This window comes from Podarcis pityusensis (assembly GCF_964106645.2).
Source record: "Podarcis pityusensis genome assembly, chromosome: 7".
NCBI classification, from domain to species: domain Eukaryota; kingdom Metazoa; phylum Chordata; class Lepidosauria; order Squamata; family Lacertidae; genus Podarcis; species Podarcis pityusensis.
Genome location: NC_138031.1, coordinates 63847555 through 63866593, shown reverse-complemented (window position 1 = coordinate 63866593; position 19039 = coordinate 63847555). Strand labels below are relative to the sequence as shown.

The 19039-nt window shown below is 43.0% G+C and overlaps 1 long non-coding RNA gene across 1 annotated transcript; it reads left to right on the top strand.

Moving 5' to 3' along the window:
- The first annotated feature begins 7813 nt into the window (after nt 1-7813).
- On the top strand, nt 7814-12493 carry LOC308482083. The gene is made up of 4 exons (XR_013988971.1): nt 7814-8091; nt 8171-8272; nt 10899-11101; nt 11767-12493. It is a non-coding gene; the product is annotated as an uncharacterized lncRNA (long non-coding RNA).
- Nucleotides 12494-19039: the final 6546 nt, after the last annotated feature.

Genomic DNA, 19039 nt, shown 5'->3' with positions numbered 1-19039 from the left:
CCGGGAGCTGGCGCCCCTGAGCCCTACCATTACCAGATGCCAATCCTCCCCATTTCAGCTTCCATTGCTTACCCTCCAGTCTGGTTGCAGCCTATTTTGCATTTCCTAACTTTGATAACCTTCTACAGTGGTACCTCGGGTTACGTACGCTTCAAGTTACATACGCTTCAGGTTACAGACTCCGCTAACCCAGAAATAGTACCACGGGTTAAGAACTTTGCTTCAGGATGAGAACAGAAATCGTGCTCTGGCGGCCCAGCGGCCGCGGGAGGCCCCATTAGCTAAAGTGGTGCTTCAGGTTAAGAACAATTACAGGTTAAGAACAGACCTCCGGAATGAATTAAGTTCTTAACCTGAGGTACCACTGTACATGCTTTATTTTCTTGCAGCCAGCAGACTCCATGGATTTCCGACTCCTTTCCCTGACCTTCCCTTATCTCATTCACCTGAGCAGATTTCAACAGCATAAACATATTCTTTTGTGTGGGCATGCAAAGAGGAGCCTGAATCGATGCCACCCACCCACACTCGACTCCCTGAGATATGAGAAAGATCTGAAATACAGCCTTGGGTGACATAAATTTTAGATACGGGAGTGGCTCCAATTCAACAGGCCCATCGGCAACAGATGCTGCTATGAGTTGAAGTTTTGCCCAAGTATGAAGCTCCATGTATTTTTGCATTGAAAAGAAGCCCTGTTTCAAAGGGTAGAACCTCTGCTCATGATCATAGCTCCCTTTTTTAAAGGGAAATTCCCTTATTCCGAATAGGATTCCTCACAAGAAAGGGGAAAAGTTGATAGCTATTCTCATGATGGTGGTGGCAGACTCTTCTTTGTTGTTTTGAAAATTGACATTTTTACTAGCAGAGAAAACACATTCAAGATTTTTGTAGTATGTTTTTTGGAAGGGAAGTAGGATACACACACAGAAAATGATGCCTTTCATTTTCATGATGAAATTCTGGATAGATTGCCACCTGCTAAGTATATTATACTTCGCTGTTAAATTATTTTTCATCTCTGCAGCAATGGCTGATTAGCTTTGCAAAAACAAAAACTGTACGTGTAGCACAGTTTCATTCAGCATTTATAATCTCTTTCCAACCCCCTCCTCACGTTTGCCATCTTTCGCTTTAACGGGGAATTCAAAAACAAAAACGAGACACACTGTAAGCTATTTGTGCAAACGAATAATTATAATTGTCACAGATTTCCAAGTCTAATTAGATATAATAATATGGGGCTGGGGAGCTTTGTTTACATGTTGCAAAACATGGAAATGTGTGCTCTTTGCTGGGAATTTCTTAACTCATCAATAATAGTTTTGCATGTACCTTTTTTTTAAAAAAGCTTTTTTTTTAAAAAAAATCAGAATTTATTTTTACAGCTTAATTAGCTGTAAATAAATAAAGATGCTATAAATACCAGGCTTGTAGCAAAATTAGAGGCACATTAAAGATAACGCACTTTGGGGACTTGCAGATCAGTTAGCAAGTCGCTGGGAATTGCAGGGGGAACTGGCAGCTGCTTTGAGTCAGCATAGCAACCCAAAATGCTGTAGGTACAGCAATGTGTGCACTGATCATTTAAAGGCTCACTTTACCTTATTTACATTTTCAGCCCCTTTGGGATTTAAATAGCCCTGCTCTGATTCAGGAAGAAGAAGGAAAACATGCTGTACTAAACCTCTCCTGGCAGTAGAGGAATTTTGCTAGGTTTTCTTGAATGTAAATGAATGACGACTTGTTTACTCATTATGTTTCTTACTTTATGCCCTGGTGATTTTTCTCCTCCGCTTCAGTTTTGGAGACTTAATGTCATTTGTTGTCGTTCAACATGGCAAAGGACAGACAACAAATTTCTGGAGCTCAATTCCCCCTGCTGCCTTATCCTCCAGGAACAATATTTATCACTGTCATCTCGGCAGAGAGGAGCCCTGGAAAACCACTCTAGTCCTTTCCTTGAAGGACACCGAGTTCAGAGTTTTCCCAGCTCACATGTGCAGTAAGAAATTTGAGGCATATCGTATGAACTTTGGGAAATCACACACTTGTCCAAGGTTTTGCTAGAAATTTTAGGCAAGCTCACCTGTTAGGCTTTGGATTTCAAAGCCCTGGTGGCTAACTCACCTCACAGAGAAGTTCATATCGTAGCTCAGTAATAGAGCACATATGTTGTTGCTCAGCTGCAATCCCTGGCACCACTCACTCATTTTTTTATTCCATTCGTTTACAAATTTATTATCTATACCAGAGTTTCCCAAACTGGGGTCTCCAGCTGTTTTTGGACTACGGTTCCCATCATCCCTCGCTAGCAAAACCAGTGGTCAGGGATGATGGGATTTGTAGTTCAAAAACAGCTAGAGACCCACGTTTGGGAAACACTGATCTATACTTATATATATATATATAATAAGCAAGCAGAGTACAAGATATAAGGATAAAATCAACAAACAAAAAACCCCCAAAAGCATCATAAAACATTATGTTAAACCAATCAGGCTGTAGTTGGATGCGGGTGGCTAGTGGTGGGGCAGAAATTTGATTCAGTTCACATTTCAAGAGGGACCTGCCAAATTTGCATTTTCTGAATCAATATGCATACCAAAATACAGGCATCCTTCAAAATTTGCACTTCTCCAAATTTTGCGGTACTGTTCTCCAAGGATATTATGTTGAGAAAAAATGCATATCTTTGGGGGAAATGAGCATTAAAAACAAACGTAGTGAAAATAACACACCTACAAAAATGTATGAGGAAATGACTTGCAAGAATATGTACCTTACTCAGAAAGGCATGCAAAAATGTGCTTTGCACCAAGATACTGACCAGTTTTTAATCACACACACACCCAAATGGCTGCAGAAGTGTGGAGAACTGAATTTCAAATTGTGAAACCGAGAAAACAAGAGAACTGAGATTGCAGACCCCAAGATTGGTGAGGCCGGCGCTTGTCGCACATCTGTGACACATCGTCCAGTGGCATGCAGGCCAGACCGGTGTGGTCTAGTGGAAGGCTGCAACAGTCTGTGTGGTGTCTGGAGTTGCTGTGCAGGTTGTGTGCAACCTCGCACTAGGCTGCGCTGGTCCCCACAGTGTCTCCTGACACTGCACAGGCGGGCACAGCCTTCTGTTGATGCTGCACTGCGCTCGGCTTGGTGGTTGGGCCTCCTCTGCCCTCTCAATATTCAGGGTGCTGAGACTCCTGCTAAGGAATGCACTGGGCACTTGGGTTGCGAACGTGATCCGTGCGGGAGGCATGTTCACAACCCACAGCGTTTGCAACCCGCAGTGCCACGTCTGCGCATGCGCGGGTTGCGATTAGGTGCTTCTGTGCATGCACAACCGCTGAAACCCGGAAGTAACCCCTTCTGGTACTTCCGGGTATCGGCGCGTCCGTAACCTGAAAAAACGAAACCTGAAGCATCTGTAACCTGAGGTATGACTGTATTGAGGGAGCTGATGACACCTCTGCCCCCTGGAGTTGCCACACTTGACTGAGATGGACAGATCAGTCCATTCCCAATCAGAAGTAGATCATGCTATGGGCAGACTATCCAAAAGACCATGTGTGAGGCTGCAAGGAGTAGCCGTTTTCTAAACATTCATACGCCCAGAACTTTGCTCAGCAACTAAACTATGTAAACTAGATTGTAAGTTGGGTAGACCGCTGGCAGATTGTCACCTTGTATTTGATACATTGGAACTTGATACATTGTGACGGCACCATCAGGACCACCATGTTGAATGATTGCACACACATGCACAGATACATCCATTTTTCCATGCTGGGGACACCTGCTTTTTGCACTCCTGGTGCTCCGCAGTGTGTCTAGCAACAGGGAAAACCTGGTTTGTTGTTGGGCTAAGAAACAATGCTGCTTACTCAGGTGTGGAGTGCTGGCTTATTAGTTTTGCCAGCAGCTTGGCTTTTCCTCGAATTGCTTAGTTTTGTAAGAATTCAAATGCCATTGCAATACTGCTGAAGAAGCTTTCTGAGATGTGTGCCTGACCATAACACCGTGTCTCCAGGGGACTCAGTGAATGGCAGCAAACGAGAGGCACTTTTCTCTCCTTCTCGGGAGAAAAATAATCAACTGACTGCCGAATGTGTCCTCGCTTGGAAACGTAACAGAAACCTACTCCGATAACAGGGGATACTGCATATAATAAAAAGTCTTAGTGACGGTACAGTTACAGCTTTTAGTTCACATCAGTCCTGTAAAGTAATCGAGCACAGCAAAATTGTTTGAATGACTGCAGTATAGTCCTGAGAGATCTGCTTTGGCTCCCAGTACATTTCTGAGCACAATTCAAAGTGTTGGTGCTATATACCTGAAGGAGCGTCTCCACCCCCATCGTCCAACCTGGACACTGAGGTCCAGCGCTGAGGGCCTTCTGGCGGTTCCCTCACTGCGAGAAGCGAAGTTACAGGGGACCAGGCAGAGGGCCTTCTCGGTAGTGGCGCCCGCCCGGTGGAATGCCCTCTCATCAGATGTCAAAGAAATAAACAACTATATGACATTTAGAAGACATCTGAAGGCAGCCCTGTTTAGGGAAGTTTTTAACGACTGATGTAACCTTCTATTGGAAGCCGCCCAGAGCAGCTGGGGAAACCCAGCCAGATCGGTGGGGTAGAAATAATAAATTATTATTATTATAGTAAGTAGTTGCGCACACATTGAGGGATTGTTGTTTTTTTACCTGTGCAATTTTGTAGATGCCACACTGGATTTGATATCTTCTTTTTAAATAATTATTCATCACCCAAAGTGTTTTAACTTAAAATACTTCCAGCACATCAGTATGCGCTCATATGAATTATTGCTAAGTCGCAGAAGTACCAGTGGCAAAATACCCACAGCTGACATTTGTGTGCCAGTGTGTGGTTATAGAAGACATTCCCTGGTGAAATTTAATGACGGCGCACACCATTCAGCTATGGAATCAGCAACAAAAATTCTCCTTGGGTGGACCAAGCCGGGTAGATGTGCCCTGGCTCAAGTTTTACGGCATTACGGCAATCATAAACTCCAAACGATTTTTTCTTCTTTGCAGTTCCATACAGCAACTGGCTCAAGGCAAAAGAAATCTGGCATGTAGAGCATCTTTAACTACTAATGGAAACTCTGAGCAACATGGAACTCACACAAATTATCCCATTTGGATGCCAGAAACTCAGCAATGAAAGCCGCATTTAAATGGCTGAGACTGCCATTCCAAATGCATTTGCTCACACATAGCAGTCCCTGGTGCCAGGCAGGTGAAAGCAGATTCCCTGGTGGGGCAGAGCTGCTATGCCACCTTCCCAGCAGGTGGGGTGCTGTTGTATACCAGGAAGGGGAGGGGCGAAAGGGAGGCGGAGCTCAGAGCTCAGACGGAACCAACCTGGTTCTCCTGCCAATACATTTGCAGCCTACCAGCCTTTGCACCACGTTGACTTTCCCTGGCTCCCTAAAGCAGCAATCTTTAATGTGAGAAATGGATATTACAAACACATTTGCCCTCATGTATGATAATGTGGGAGAGCATGAGGCTCAACCCACTGAAAGTAATAAAAGGTAAAGGTAAAGGGACCCCTGACCATTAGGTCCAGTCGTGGCTGACTCTGGGGTTGTGGCGCTCATCTTGCTTTATTGGCCGAGGGAGCCGGCATACAGCTTCCAGGTCATGTGGCCAGCATGACTAAGCCACTTCTGGAGAACCAGAGCAGCGCATGGAAATGCCGTTTACCTTCCTGCCAGATTTACCTTCCTACCTATTTATCTACTTGCACTTTGACGTGCTTTCGAACTGCTAGGTTGGCAGGAGCAGGGACCTACTAGCATTAACTATGTTCATTATTTTTGATGGGTCCACTTGGAGTAGGACTAAAATGCCCACAAGCCAATGACAGTGGAGATCACTTTTTTAAAAAAAATCTCCAACATGCAAGGCGGTGACCATTGCCTATAATCCGGAAGGGGTGGATATGTACCAGTGGAAACATGGTGAGGTTAAAAGCATGTTGATCTACAGGTGAGATATAACAAAGAGAGACAGACTGCCAGGCACTGTTGAAGGCAGATGATAAGATGTACAGCACAATTATTAAGAAAGGAGTGGTGGCACGAAAAAAATCTTACAGAACTGAGTGCATAAATATGGAGCAATCTCAAATTGTCATTTTGTCTGTTGTTTAGACAGCTGCCAACAAATCCAAACCTAGTCTCTTGCTCTGGCTCACATTGCAGTCAACTGATTTTTTCACACAGTGTTTATCAGTGTATGGCAGTATATTGTTATTTACACCTTGCCCTTGTCCCTGACTAATGAGACTCTGGATGAGTAATATTTTCTGACTTTTATTTAGCTTTCTTAGTCCCCATGAAAACACATCAGCAAAACAGCAAGGACTATCAACACTCTTGTCATGTCTTAAGACACTGGCCAGATATTCCGATACCATTCAGATGCTGATGGAATCCAACTCCCATCATCCCTGATCATTGGCCCTACTGACTACACTGATGGGAGTTTTAGTCCAAGAGCGTCTGCAGGGCTACCTTGTCATTAGGGAAGCCAGACTGATAGTTCCACTCACAGAAATCTGATAGGAAACCCATAACAGTTTAATATATATATTTAATTGTGCAATTTCTCTCTCAATTGAAATTCATATTAGGATACATTTGGATTACAGAGAACTGCGTCACATCATTTGGAGAAATGGAAGATCCCATACAGTGGTAACTCGGGTTAAGAACTTAATTCGTTCTGGAGGTCTGTTCTTAACCTGAAACTGTTCTTAACCTGAGACACCACTTTAGCTAATGGGGCCTCCCGCTGTTGCCGCGCCGCCGCCACACGATTTCTGTTCTCATCCTGAAGCAAAGTTCTTAACTTGAGGTACTATTTCTGGGTTAGTGGAGTCTGTAAACTGAAGCGTCTGTAACCTGAAGCGTCTGTAACCTGAAGTGTCTGTAACCCGAGGTACCACTGTGGTTCTGATCTGCAAGTTTTTTGTTTCAATTTATTTTTATTTCATTTCATATTCTTCACGTTATTCATGATATTATGTCCTGATCTTGCCAATATCAAATTCCTTCAGCATTTCTACATTTTCTGTCCTGGCCCAGCTGTTTAGCCCACCAGTAAGTCAAGGGAATTATGCTGGGTCCCCAAGGGCATGGTGGGAGCAGCAGGGATTGGAAAGGGTTATGTTATTATTGGGGGTGGGGGAGTGTGATCAGCTGCAGGTGGAAATCTATAGTTTTCACTATTTGCAAAATGGATGATTCAAATCAATGTTTTGTAAGGCAATGGTGTAAATGTGAAGTTTTTTTTACTGTATGTTGAATGTTAGGATGCTGAGCAAAAGAACTGTACAGAGAAACTCTATACGGATCCAAGATTCACACAGAGATTATTATACAGGGCCTTCTCAGTAGTGGCTCCCACCCTGTGGAATGCCCTCCCATCAGATGTCAAGGAGATACGTAACTGTATAATCTTTAGAAGACATCTGAAGGCAGCCCTGTATAGAGAGGTTTTTAATGTTTAATGTTTTATTGTGTTTTTTGTATAGGCTGGAAGCCGCCCAGTGTGGCTGGGGCAAAGCAGTCAAGTGGGTTGGGTACAATTATTATTATTATTATTATTATTATTATTAGGCAACCCCCAAATTATATGGTAGTTGATAGTAGCATTGTACCAAGTGGCTTCCATTATTGAGCTATGTGGTCCTCTCCCTTTCCTTTTTTGTTGTTTCCATGTTGCAAACAGCTTGAAAAGATTCTGCTGTGGAATTGTTGAGTCATTGGAAACAATTGTTGTGACTGGCAGTCTCATCCGATGGCTTCCTTGAAGTTGGCTTCGGGTCAAGCAAAACACGCCGGCCGCAAAACCACATGTGCCTGATGCCGTATGAAGGGAATCAACGAGTCTTCCCAGTTCTAACTAGGTGCAATCATTTTATTGCTTCATAAACTCACTACTCGATGTTTAGTAAAGAGAGCACCAACTCTGTAATTACTTTGGTTCGTGTCGAGTCTATTCGATGGGATCCTGTTTTTCCATTTCTGTGGTTGGTTACAAGGTAAAGCGTTTTTGTTCTTCATCTTCAGTGCTGTTTTAACCTGCTCTTTGCGAAGTTGTATAGGAGAGTCTAAGACAATTCTTGCTTTACAGGATCTGTGTAGAACTGAACTTTAAAAGAGGCTGCCACTCCTGAGCTTTAAAAAGAGACATATATCTGATCCTACACACAGATGTACATCATGTTCCTCATAGGTATGTGCACATCTTGTACTCGGGTATTACGCAATTCTTTTTATTTGTGTTTCCTTGGCTTTATTTATGGATTTTGATGTTCTGCTTCCTTATCTTGCATTTCACTCATGGTGGAAAAAAATGTCGACAAGAAGCAAGTGCATCAGGGAAGGGGTGAGGGAGTTGAGTGACACAGGTGAGAAAGCCGTGAGAGAAAGATGGATGACAGCATTGGAGAGAGGTGAAAAAGCAGCGTGTGAGAGAGAGGGAAGCTGGCAAGGGAAGATGGGAGAGGTGGTGAAGTGACAGACAAGCACACCAAACAGAAAGAGATTAGTTACAGACAGAGGTGACAGACAGACGTGCCCACAGATAGAGACGCCACTGCAATTACCTGGTTTTGATTGCAAAATTGTCCAGCCTTTTTAATGCTGTGCTGTGCTTTGCTCCAAAAATGTGCACCGTATACCCTTAAAATTATTCTCTGTTTTGGATTGTAAATGGGGATGGCGGAACTTGTCACCCTCCCTTCCTGGTGCTGCAATGCCAGGCTCCCAGACCATGGGAAACAAAATTTTCCTAGGGCACCTGAGCTCTGGAAACGATATGCCCTGGGGTTTTCTTTGCACTTGGAATTCCTCCTTGGCAGCAACTGGGGAAGGAAAAATGGACCTGATTTCTGATCAGGGTCACTTTCCTATGTGTTCATTCTGAATGAATGAACCTCTTTAATGATCTCTTCCTCATCTGGGATTATCTCCTCCTTATTTTCATACTTAGCTTGCTCTGGCAATTTAATTCACACTTACTTGTGCCATCATGTCCATTTCACAGATGGGGAAAATGGAGGCTCAGCAGCCACCTTATCCAAGACAATTTAAGAAGCCCATAGCTTGGATGGGGTTGAAGTGCAATATTCTGCCCCCTGGATCGGAGTACCGTCCACTTCAAGCACATGATCATGTTTCTCTTAAGGGTCTGATACCCAGTATTAGAGGCTCACAACAAAGTGAGAGATCTGCACCTGCATTTTTCTGCATTAATCCGTGGGTTAAAAATCCAAATGAAAATTCATATTTAAATCCATATTTATAAAGCCGCAAATATTTCTACGCATTTCTAAAAAATTTTTTATCCTGACACATACACACGTATGCATACTGGTATGTTTTTGAGCCTAGAATGATAGACTCACCACATCCAGAGACATTTGCAGTCCAAAAGGAACCAGTGTGGTATTGTGTGCTAGAAAAAGATGGGAGAGAAAGAGAGACTGGGCATATATTAGGTCTGTTGCTGGCAGATGGGAGAGGAGAAGAGATGTGTGCATTAGCATTTACCTGCCAAAGAATTGGCGACAGGCCTCTAGAGCTTATAATGCTGTGTTAATGGTTGTAATGATAAATTATTAACATAATGCTCGAAAGTGTTCCCAAAGAATACCTGCATCCTGTATGAGACCCTCCAAATGTTCCTATTTTCCAGGGATGTCCCTTATTTAGGGAAGCCATTCCACTTTCTGATTTGATCCCGTAATGTCCTACTTTTCATTGGAAAAATGTTGGAGGGTATGGAGTTATCCAACCCCAGAGCCATCTGAACACAATCCTGTATAGGGAATTCTTTTTTATTAATGTTTAATGTTTTATTAAGTTTTTATACATGTTAGGAGCTGCGCAGAGTAGCTGGGGCAACCCAGTAAGATGTGTGGGGTATAAATAGCAAAAATATCATTATGGAATGGGACGTCCCTATTTTCATCGGACAAACGTTGGAGGGTAAGCTGTGTTACAAGGGTCCGAGGACCAAGTGAGCAGGTCCAAATTATATTCATGAAGTTGGTGCTTTTTTGAACGGCAGCAATGCACACACACACACACACACACACACAGAGAGAGAGAGAGAGAGAGAGAGAGAGAGAATGAATGAAGGTATCTACAAATGCCTGGTTTACATTCAAACTTTTGTTGTCATGCAACTACTTCGATTCGTTCTCTGTAGTAAAAAAAACCCTGGAATTATAACAGCATATTGGACTGCTATAGAGATGGATCCAATTGCAACCTGAATCTCTCTTGTGAGCATCAGCAATATTTGAGCAAGAAGACCATTCCTGCTAATTTTGCTACTCGACTGTTCTATATCACCGGGATAGAGAGCATATTATGCCTGCCTTCTTTGGTAGTTCTCTTCTTCGGTACAACTCATTTCTTGCAGTGCAAGACAAGATGCTAAATTTATATCATTTGTCTCCAGCTAGTGGGTCATGACCTACAAGGAGGTCACATCACATCCTGGCCTGAGATGTGTTGCATTAGCAGCGCTTTGAAAGGGAAAAGATGGGGTTTTTTTAAGGAAAGAAAAGGAAAGAGGGGCATCAGGCAGGCACAGTTAGAGACTGAGGACAAAAAGGAACACACACAATCAAAATAAACCAAAGTGGATTCCATGGTTGCAGAATGGGATTAAAGCAAGGTATCCCAGGGCTCAGCTAGACTGATAAAGAAAAAGCAAATTATATGTGTTGTACGTGCGATATAACATTGTGCCCCACTGGATGGCGATGTGGAGTCCCGTTTTTCTCTACCTGTTTTCCTTGTTTAAATTTACAACACTTTGAAATGAAACGTTTCTTTGATGTGTCTAGATCGAGGCCCAGACTTCCTCTGAGGGATTTGGCATGGCTAGTGCTCCTATCAAGTGCCTGGTCTTGTTACAGAATGGTAAGATGGGAAGGACCACTGATGTGATTGCTTCAAGATGGCTCTCCAGTGCAGATGAGACTGATGTGGTCCTCTGTGTTCCCAGAGCGATTGACAATGAAGCCAGCTAGTGTGCAAGTGGTACAAGGTAATAAATACACTACCCCGTGGCAGGGATAGTAATGATAATAATAATATACAGTGGTACCTCGAGTTAAGTACTTAATTCATTCCAGAGGTCCGTACTTAACCTGAAACTGTTCTTAACCTGAAGCACCACTTTAGCTAATGGGGCTTCCTGCTGCCACAGCGCTGCCAGAGCACGATTTCTGTTCTCATCCTGAAGCAAAGTTCTTAACCTGAAGCACTATTTCTGGGTTAGCGGAGTCTGTAACCTGAAGCGTATGTAACCTGAAGCGTATGTAACCCGAGGTACCACTGTGATAATGATTTATTATTTATACCCCGCCCATCTGGCTGGGATTCCCCAGCCACTCTGGGCGGCTTCCAACTGAATATTAAAAACAATACAGCATCAGACATTAAAAACTTCCCTAAACAGGGCCACCATCAGTTGCTTTTAAAAGTAAAATAGCTGTTTATTGCCTTGACATCTGCTGTGAGGGCATTTCACAGGGCAGGCGCCACTACTGAGAAGGCCCTCTGCCTGGTTCCCTGTAACCTCACTTCTCGCAGCAAGGGAACAGCCAGAAGGCCCTCAGCGCTGGACCTCAGTGTCTGGGCTGGATGATGGGGGTGGAGACGCTCCTTCATGTATACATAAGTAAGCTTATGTCTTTGCCACTTTTGTAGCTGCCCAGAAGAGCTCTTCAGAGTGGTCAAGGGTCACAGCCAGGAGTATCAACACACTCTGAGGCCCACTGTGAAAAAATTGCCTTTGGAGGATAAAGTCACTTGTTTTCACTCTGAATTTGATGTCACAGTTGGCACAGCTTCAGCAGAGCTCCATCTGGCCATGTTGTTTGGAGTGAGTCTTAGTTACTGAGGGCTGAGGATGTACAGTAGATGAAGTGCTTGAATGAGTGTGGACTGCTGCTTGCTTTCTCAACCCTTAGCCAGTTTGAGTCTTAAAGCTAGTTGAAAAAGAGATGGAAATAAGATAAAGCCCCTACCAGAGAGGAATGGCAGGTTAAGCTGACGGACTGTGCTGAAATGGCAAAGCTGACTGGAAAACTCAGGAACCAAGAAGACAAAAACTTTGAAAAAAATAATGGGGAAATTTGTAAGTTATTTAGGAGACCACTGCAAGCAGACGGAAACATTAGCAGGGTTTTAATCTCACTTGTAATGTAACAAATACCATGGATTATATGGATCAATATAAAATACAGATTATGCAATAATATGCAGTTATAAATGTTGAGAATAAGACCCACAGAGGGGGTGGGGGGAAGTTGTGAGATTCAGAACAATCTCTATATATGGGATATGCATTTGGTTTGTCGTAATTTTGTATTTGTAAAATCAAATAAAAATGATTTTTTTTATTTAAAAAAATTAAAGCTAGTTGAAAAATGTTGATTGGGTGAGTCCAGGGAGTTGGTTAATGCCTCATTGTGGGAAGAGGTTGCTTTCTTGGCTTGAAAGAGAGAGAGGTGCACGACCTCCTATGGATTATCCTGTGAGGAGAAAAGCTGCCCGGAGTGTAATTTGGAAAAGGGAAAGACTGGCTAGAGAAATAAGTACACATTCTGCCCTTCCCTGACTGTACTCCTGTTGTAATGCAATGAGTAGTATAATTCCATACATTATGCCACTCCATGCATGATCCTATCTACCAAAGTGCTATTTTATGGGAAATAGACAAGCCTGGGCCTATCATTAACCTGAGGTTTCTTAAAACTTATTTTGGCAATGAAGTGGATTAATGAAACACATAGCATGTGGGTGAGGCTTCAAATTGTTCTCATGTCTCCTCTTTGTCTTAGTGAAGACTGAAAATTGGGGGGAACTCCTGCAGTTTATAAATATTCCCATTGCAACACTGCAATTTTTTTTATCAGAATAGATTGTTATCACATGGTGAAAAGTAACACCGTGTCAACATATGTGGATTTCGGTGCATGGTAGAATCCTTGTGGAGAACCTGAAAAGGGAGAGATGCAATTCAAAGGCTGCCATTCGTGGGGAAAAAGGGGGCTCAAAAACCAAAGGAAAATGTGGGTGCCATGAGGTTATGTTGGAAGTGACTACAATATGTGAGACCATCGAACATGTTTGCTGCTTACATGGTGCAGAAATTAAGGCCAGGTGCCTTAACCTGCTTCTCATTATTATTTTTTTAAAGTGTGTTTCCAACACTGCTGTTCCACTCATGCAGCAGACTTCCACAGACCATCCTTCGCTTCTCCTCTCGCCTACAACCCCCTCACACACCTTCAAGATCTGCTCCAAAGAGTTGGGGGACCCTTGGGAGCAGATGCTTATATCTCCTTTTGTATGAGAATTCAGAAATAATTCCTCAAGCATTTCTAAGGTTGGCCAACACTTGTCAAAATCAGCACCTGGAAATGAGCAAAGCACTTCCATGAACTCTCACCCACCAATAAGCTGGCGTCTCCTTTGTGAACCAGCTGAAGTTTCCTACTTTTTATGCTTTGGTGCTATGTTCAAAGGGTGAACTTGAGAATCTTTCCTGTTACCAACCTACTATGTGGGAGATGTGCAAATTTTCTACTTCCCCTTACTTTTTTTTACCACACAGAGCCTTTCTTAGGCTTCCCATCTACTGGTACATCCTTCATCATCATCATCATCATCATCATCATCATCATTATTATTGGACCTCCTTGAGTAGGGAATAAGGATGCTTTGAAGCAATCTCATATCACAACCACTCTTTAAAGTCCTCCACATCTTTATTTCACTTTGGGTTGGAACTGAGACGTGTTGGTTGGGGTGGGGGGGTGGGGAAGCAGGCAGCACAGGCCCGGATTTGGCCCAGGGGCTGCCAGTTACTGATCCATACCATGCACTATTGGAAAATGACAGGACTTGCTAATGAACAGGAGTGTGACTCTTCCTGCACTAATGTCCAAGCAGCAGCTGAGCCTCATTTGCATCTCTCTGCTAAATGGTTTAATTAATTTTCCATAGTGCTTACAGACTAGTTTTAATTAGCAGTTAAATCCATTCTGTTAACAGGGGGGAAAATTGTAAGGTGTTTACTAGCATGCAAATCACAACGGCGCCTTCTCAAGGCTCAATTCAAACAAAAGTTCCAAACCATTGATTCTGGATTTCTGGAGGCCTTACTAAGAAAAAAGTGCATCTTCTTCTTTTCACATCAATAAAACATCGTGTTTTATGATTCATTAACCAACACACCTTCCCCTCCCTTCTCCTTTTTCTTCTGTGTCCCCTCTTCCCCAATTTGGAGGGGATGACACCCCATGAAGTAGTAATAAGGCAGGGCGGACCTTGCTAATATGGCACCCTGTGCAAGGCCAAAATTTTACAGGCCTGCACAGGCCTCATGGTGCCTTCCTAAAGCTGCGTAACGGCAGTGCCAGGGTTAGAGAAGGAGGCACAAGGCTCATCTGGCAGTGTCCTAGAACCCTTCTTCCTCATTCCCAAAGCTGGGCAAGCACTAAGCAGGCTTTGTTCCTCTAGGATCCTGTCAGAGCCCTCACACCTCCTTCCCAAAGCCCAGTGCTCAAGGAGCTTTGGGGAGGCAGGAAGGCGCCCCCTGTCTTGGTCCCTGCACCCTGTGGGGGAAAACTGGCTGTGCTGCCCTGAGACCACCTCTGAATAGGGAATCTAATAGACATTACTTGGAGGATGGTGTGTTTCACTAAACAGGCTGGTGAATGGTGCCACCAGTGGTTGGGACACTCAACCTCAAACCAAAAGGGCTCAGCACTAGTTTGCCTTGCTGCAGGAGTAGGAGAACCTGTGGTCCTCTACATGTTGGACTCCAGCTCCTTTCAGCCCTGGCTGATGGTCATGGATTATGGAAATTGTAGTTCACCTAGTGAGATCTAAGCCCATGGTTGTGCTCTTGTACAGCCAGGCCCTGTGAGGGTAATTCTGTGGTTTTTAACCTGAGGTTTTGCTCACTGCAAAATAACTTGGGTTATGTTGTTGACATCCCAGCTACTTCTGGCAGTATTGTGTCTTCCTTCTCCCATCAGTGAGGGTACTTCTGTTCCACAAACCCCAACTGGTTTCATAATTGTTCCAGATTATTATTATTATTATTATTATTATTATTATTATTTCTTCTGAGGGATCTCTGGGATCTGTAGTTCAGTGACCAGAGGTAGAAAAATCTAACAGAGAATTCTGAGCAATCTTACCCCAATACAACCAACACTTTAAACTGTACAGTGGTACCTCAGGTTAAGTACTTAATTTGTTCCGGAGGTCTGTTCTTAACCTGAAGCACCACTTTATCTAATGGGGCCTCCCGCTGCCGCCGCTCTGCTGGAGCACGATTTCTGTTCTCATACTGAAGCAAAGTTATTAATCCGAGGTACTATTTTTGGGTTAGCGGAGTCTGTAACCTGAAGCGTATGTAACCTGAGGTACCACTGTATACATTTTATATGGGTAAACAAACTTCATAGCTATGTCTTAAGTTGATCAATCAGTTGGTTAAGCACAATTGGATAAGTGTCATGAATGGATGGGCTCAAAACCACACTAGAAAAAGTTATTGTACTATGGAGAGCTCCAGAAAGCTATAGTTATTGAATATTATTTTTCCTCTTGCAAAATTTGTATCACCCTCTCACACACATGAAGATCACAGACACTACAGACAGCAGTGTAATTGGTGTGAATGCAAAGAAAGGAACCCGGGTCTAACCACAATTCCTCTGGAAGAAGCTGGCACCTTCTCTGCCTGCAGGGAGGTATTATTTAGCCATTTACTACAGATCAAAGACAGTAAGTGTAATTATTTTTAGGAATTAAGTAGGTAATCAGTTTGGAAAACAAAAACACAATTAAAAAAGAAATAAACCTCAGCTCTTGGAGCCTGGAGAATTACTTAGCTGGAATTCTTCCCTGGCTGCTGTTTTATTCTAGTGTTAAATTTAATATTATTAATATAATGTCATAAGCTATTCATGAGATGTCTTAAGCACATGTTACAGAGGCTTCTACTTCATTTGGATGGAAACATTCTCTGCGTATAATATGGTAGATATCTTTAGTATGCTTTTCCTCATAGATTGACTTCTGTGTTGTGGCTCTTAGCAGTAATCAGATCTGAAGATGACCCAGACATATAGTTGTGCATTTGGATTTAGAGTTTGGTGGATTGGAAGTGGGGGGAATTAAATTTTCTGATTCACTCTGCTCTTGTCCTCTGCTTCTCTGCCCTAAACCACTCTTTGTTTTCATATGAGTCTTTTGGGTATATGTGTGTTAGGTCAGAGGAGCTCTGGCTTGGTGGCGGCCCTGCTGTCTAACGGGAGCTTCCCTGACTTCATGATTCCATAAACATCCCAGTCAACCCAACGAGCAGCAAAACCAGAAAGTTGGATCGATCCCTTGGCGTGGTACCATACATGACTGGTGCACTGGATCACAAAGTGAGCCACCTTGCCCTTGAATGTTACCAAGGAGCAATAAGTACAAGATTACTCGGCCTTAAGGCAGAAGGGCTGGTCCAACTCTGTTTTGCAATTGGAATTAGGGAGTCACATCCAAGACCGAAATGAGAGCTTACAAGAAGTGCTTTTCATGGATCAGAGCCAACCCAAGACATTTCTCTGCCTGAAGCAAAGGATATGATTGTGTTCTCTCTCTCCCATTCTATGACCAGACAGGCGGTTGGATCTTACTTTAACACTGTTGATGGGCCAATGTGGTGGATGTTCCCTGTTGTTGTTCAATGCCACACCATCATTGGTGATAAGGAGAAGATGCTATTGTACATGCCAGGTCAACAGCAGTCAGGTGATAGAAGTGGCCAGTAGGATCCCAATTGGTCCTATAAAGCTATTGACTTGGGTCGCTGCTGCTCAGTTGCCTTGTTTCTCTAGATGCTCAGCTTATCTTCCCTAGTGCTGATGCGCTATCCTTCTCTTCAGAGTTTCAAAGCACAACCCAGTGCACATTTACTCAGAAGTAAATCTCATTGTGGTCTCTGAGGCTTACTCTAAGGTAAACGTGTATAAGATTGTAATTGTATTAAGATAGATAGATAGATATAACACCCGTCTTGAAAGTCCTACACTGGCTCCCAGTACGTTTCAGAGCACAATTCAAAGTGTTGGTGCTGACCTTTAAAGCCCTAAACGGCCTTGGTCCAATATACCTGAAGGAGCGTCTCCACCCCCATCGTTCTGCCCAGACACCGAGGTCCAGTGCCAAGGGCCTTCTGGCGGTTCCCTCACTGCGAGAAGTGAGGTTACAGGGAACCAGGCAGAGGGCCTTCTCGGTAGTGGCACCCGCCCTGTGGAACGCCTTCCCACCAGATGTCAAAGAGAACAACAACTACCAGACTTTTAGAAGACATCTGAAGGCAGCCCTGTTTAGGGAAGCTTTTAATGTTTAATAGGTTATTGTATTTTAATATTCTGTTGGAAGCCACCCAGAGTGGCTGGGGAAACCCAGCCAGATGGGCGGGGTATAAATAATAATTAATAATAATAATAATAATTGTTCTCGAAGCCACAAACATGAGTCTGACCAAACTGCGGGAGGCAGTGGAAGACAGGAGTGCCTGGCGTGCTCTGGTACATGGGGGGGGGGGGGGTCACAAAGAGTCGGACACGACTAAACGACTAAACAACAACAACAATAATAATAACAATAACAACAACAACAACAACAATAATTATAGATGATAGATGAGAGAGAGAGAGAGAGAGAGAGAGATGATAGATAGGCTAGGTTTCACCTAAGTTTTGCTATGGATAGTATCTTTTCCTGGATGTAACAACAATCCAAGTTTGCAATGTGTGTTCCATCACATGAGCGCATGGCACTGCGTCATTTGTGACGCTAATGCAGGAAGTTAGGAAGCGCGACTCCCGCAGCTCTCAAAGCCGGTGGCACTTTCATAGGCCAGCCTTTCATCAAGTAAATTCCTGAATGTTGACCAAACTCTTCCAAAGCCAGGCAGCTAATGGAGCAGGATGCATGTGATAACACTTGCCATTACAGAGTCACCGATAAAAATCCTTTCACAGAGGTCCTGTATGAATGGAGATTTTTTTTTTTAAAGAAAAATAATTTCTCTTCAGTGGTTTCTTTCATGGCACAAGAAGGGAGGTCATGTGTTTTAGTTTAACTGATACATTCCAATAAAATGATTTTCAAAGGGATAGGACAAATAATGGGTGTTTTACATATGGTGGCTGTGGATGTCAGATGGAGTTAATTTCACTGTAAACAATGTATTTGTTATTCTGAAAGCTGGTTGCAATTCATTTGAGAGGTTTCTTCTCTTTTTTTTTTTTTTGGAAAAAATTAAGTTTATCTAACAAACTAATAAAATGCCCTGTGAAGCCTTTATGGCTGTCACAATACGATGACTGATGAGACTATGTTTATTTAGAACAATAAAGATAAAGGTTACTGTCACAGAATGTTCTCTCTCAAGTGCAAAATGGAGATATTTAAAGGCATATCAGCTTGTATTTAAAGGCAAAATGCACTATACTAAGAAAAACCGCTTTGCAAAAATGCGTATATTAGGAAAAATTCACATTAAAATGCTGCTGAATTTTAAGGAGGGCTATTTTTTTAGGAAATGCAAATTGATGTGGAAATGTGGAAAAGTGAACTTAAGATTGGAAAAATGAGTCCTGGTGGTGACTTTACACTGTGCTCAAGGCCTTGCAATAATTCTATTGTAACTTACCTGTAATGTGTTACTGCTCTTGTTTATAAAACTTAATATGTTAGAATTTTATAAAATGAAAAAATGAAAAAAACTGAAATCGAGAGATCTTCCCTTCCTTAGCTGTGGCCATTCGCCACATCGTATCAGCAGTTGCCTATGATATGTGGCTGATAAATGGTGAAGTGGGCAGTAAGCTTCTTGATGTTTCTCTCCAGCAGAGAATAGCTAAACTTACAGCCCCTTTGACTGGCTGGCTGGTTGCTC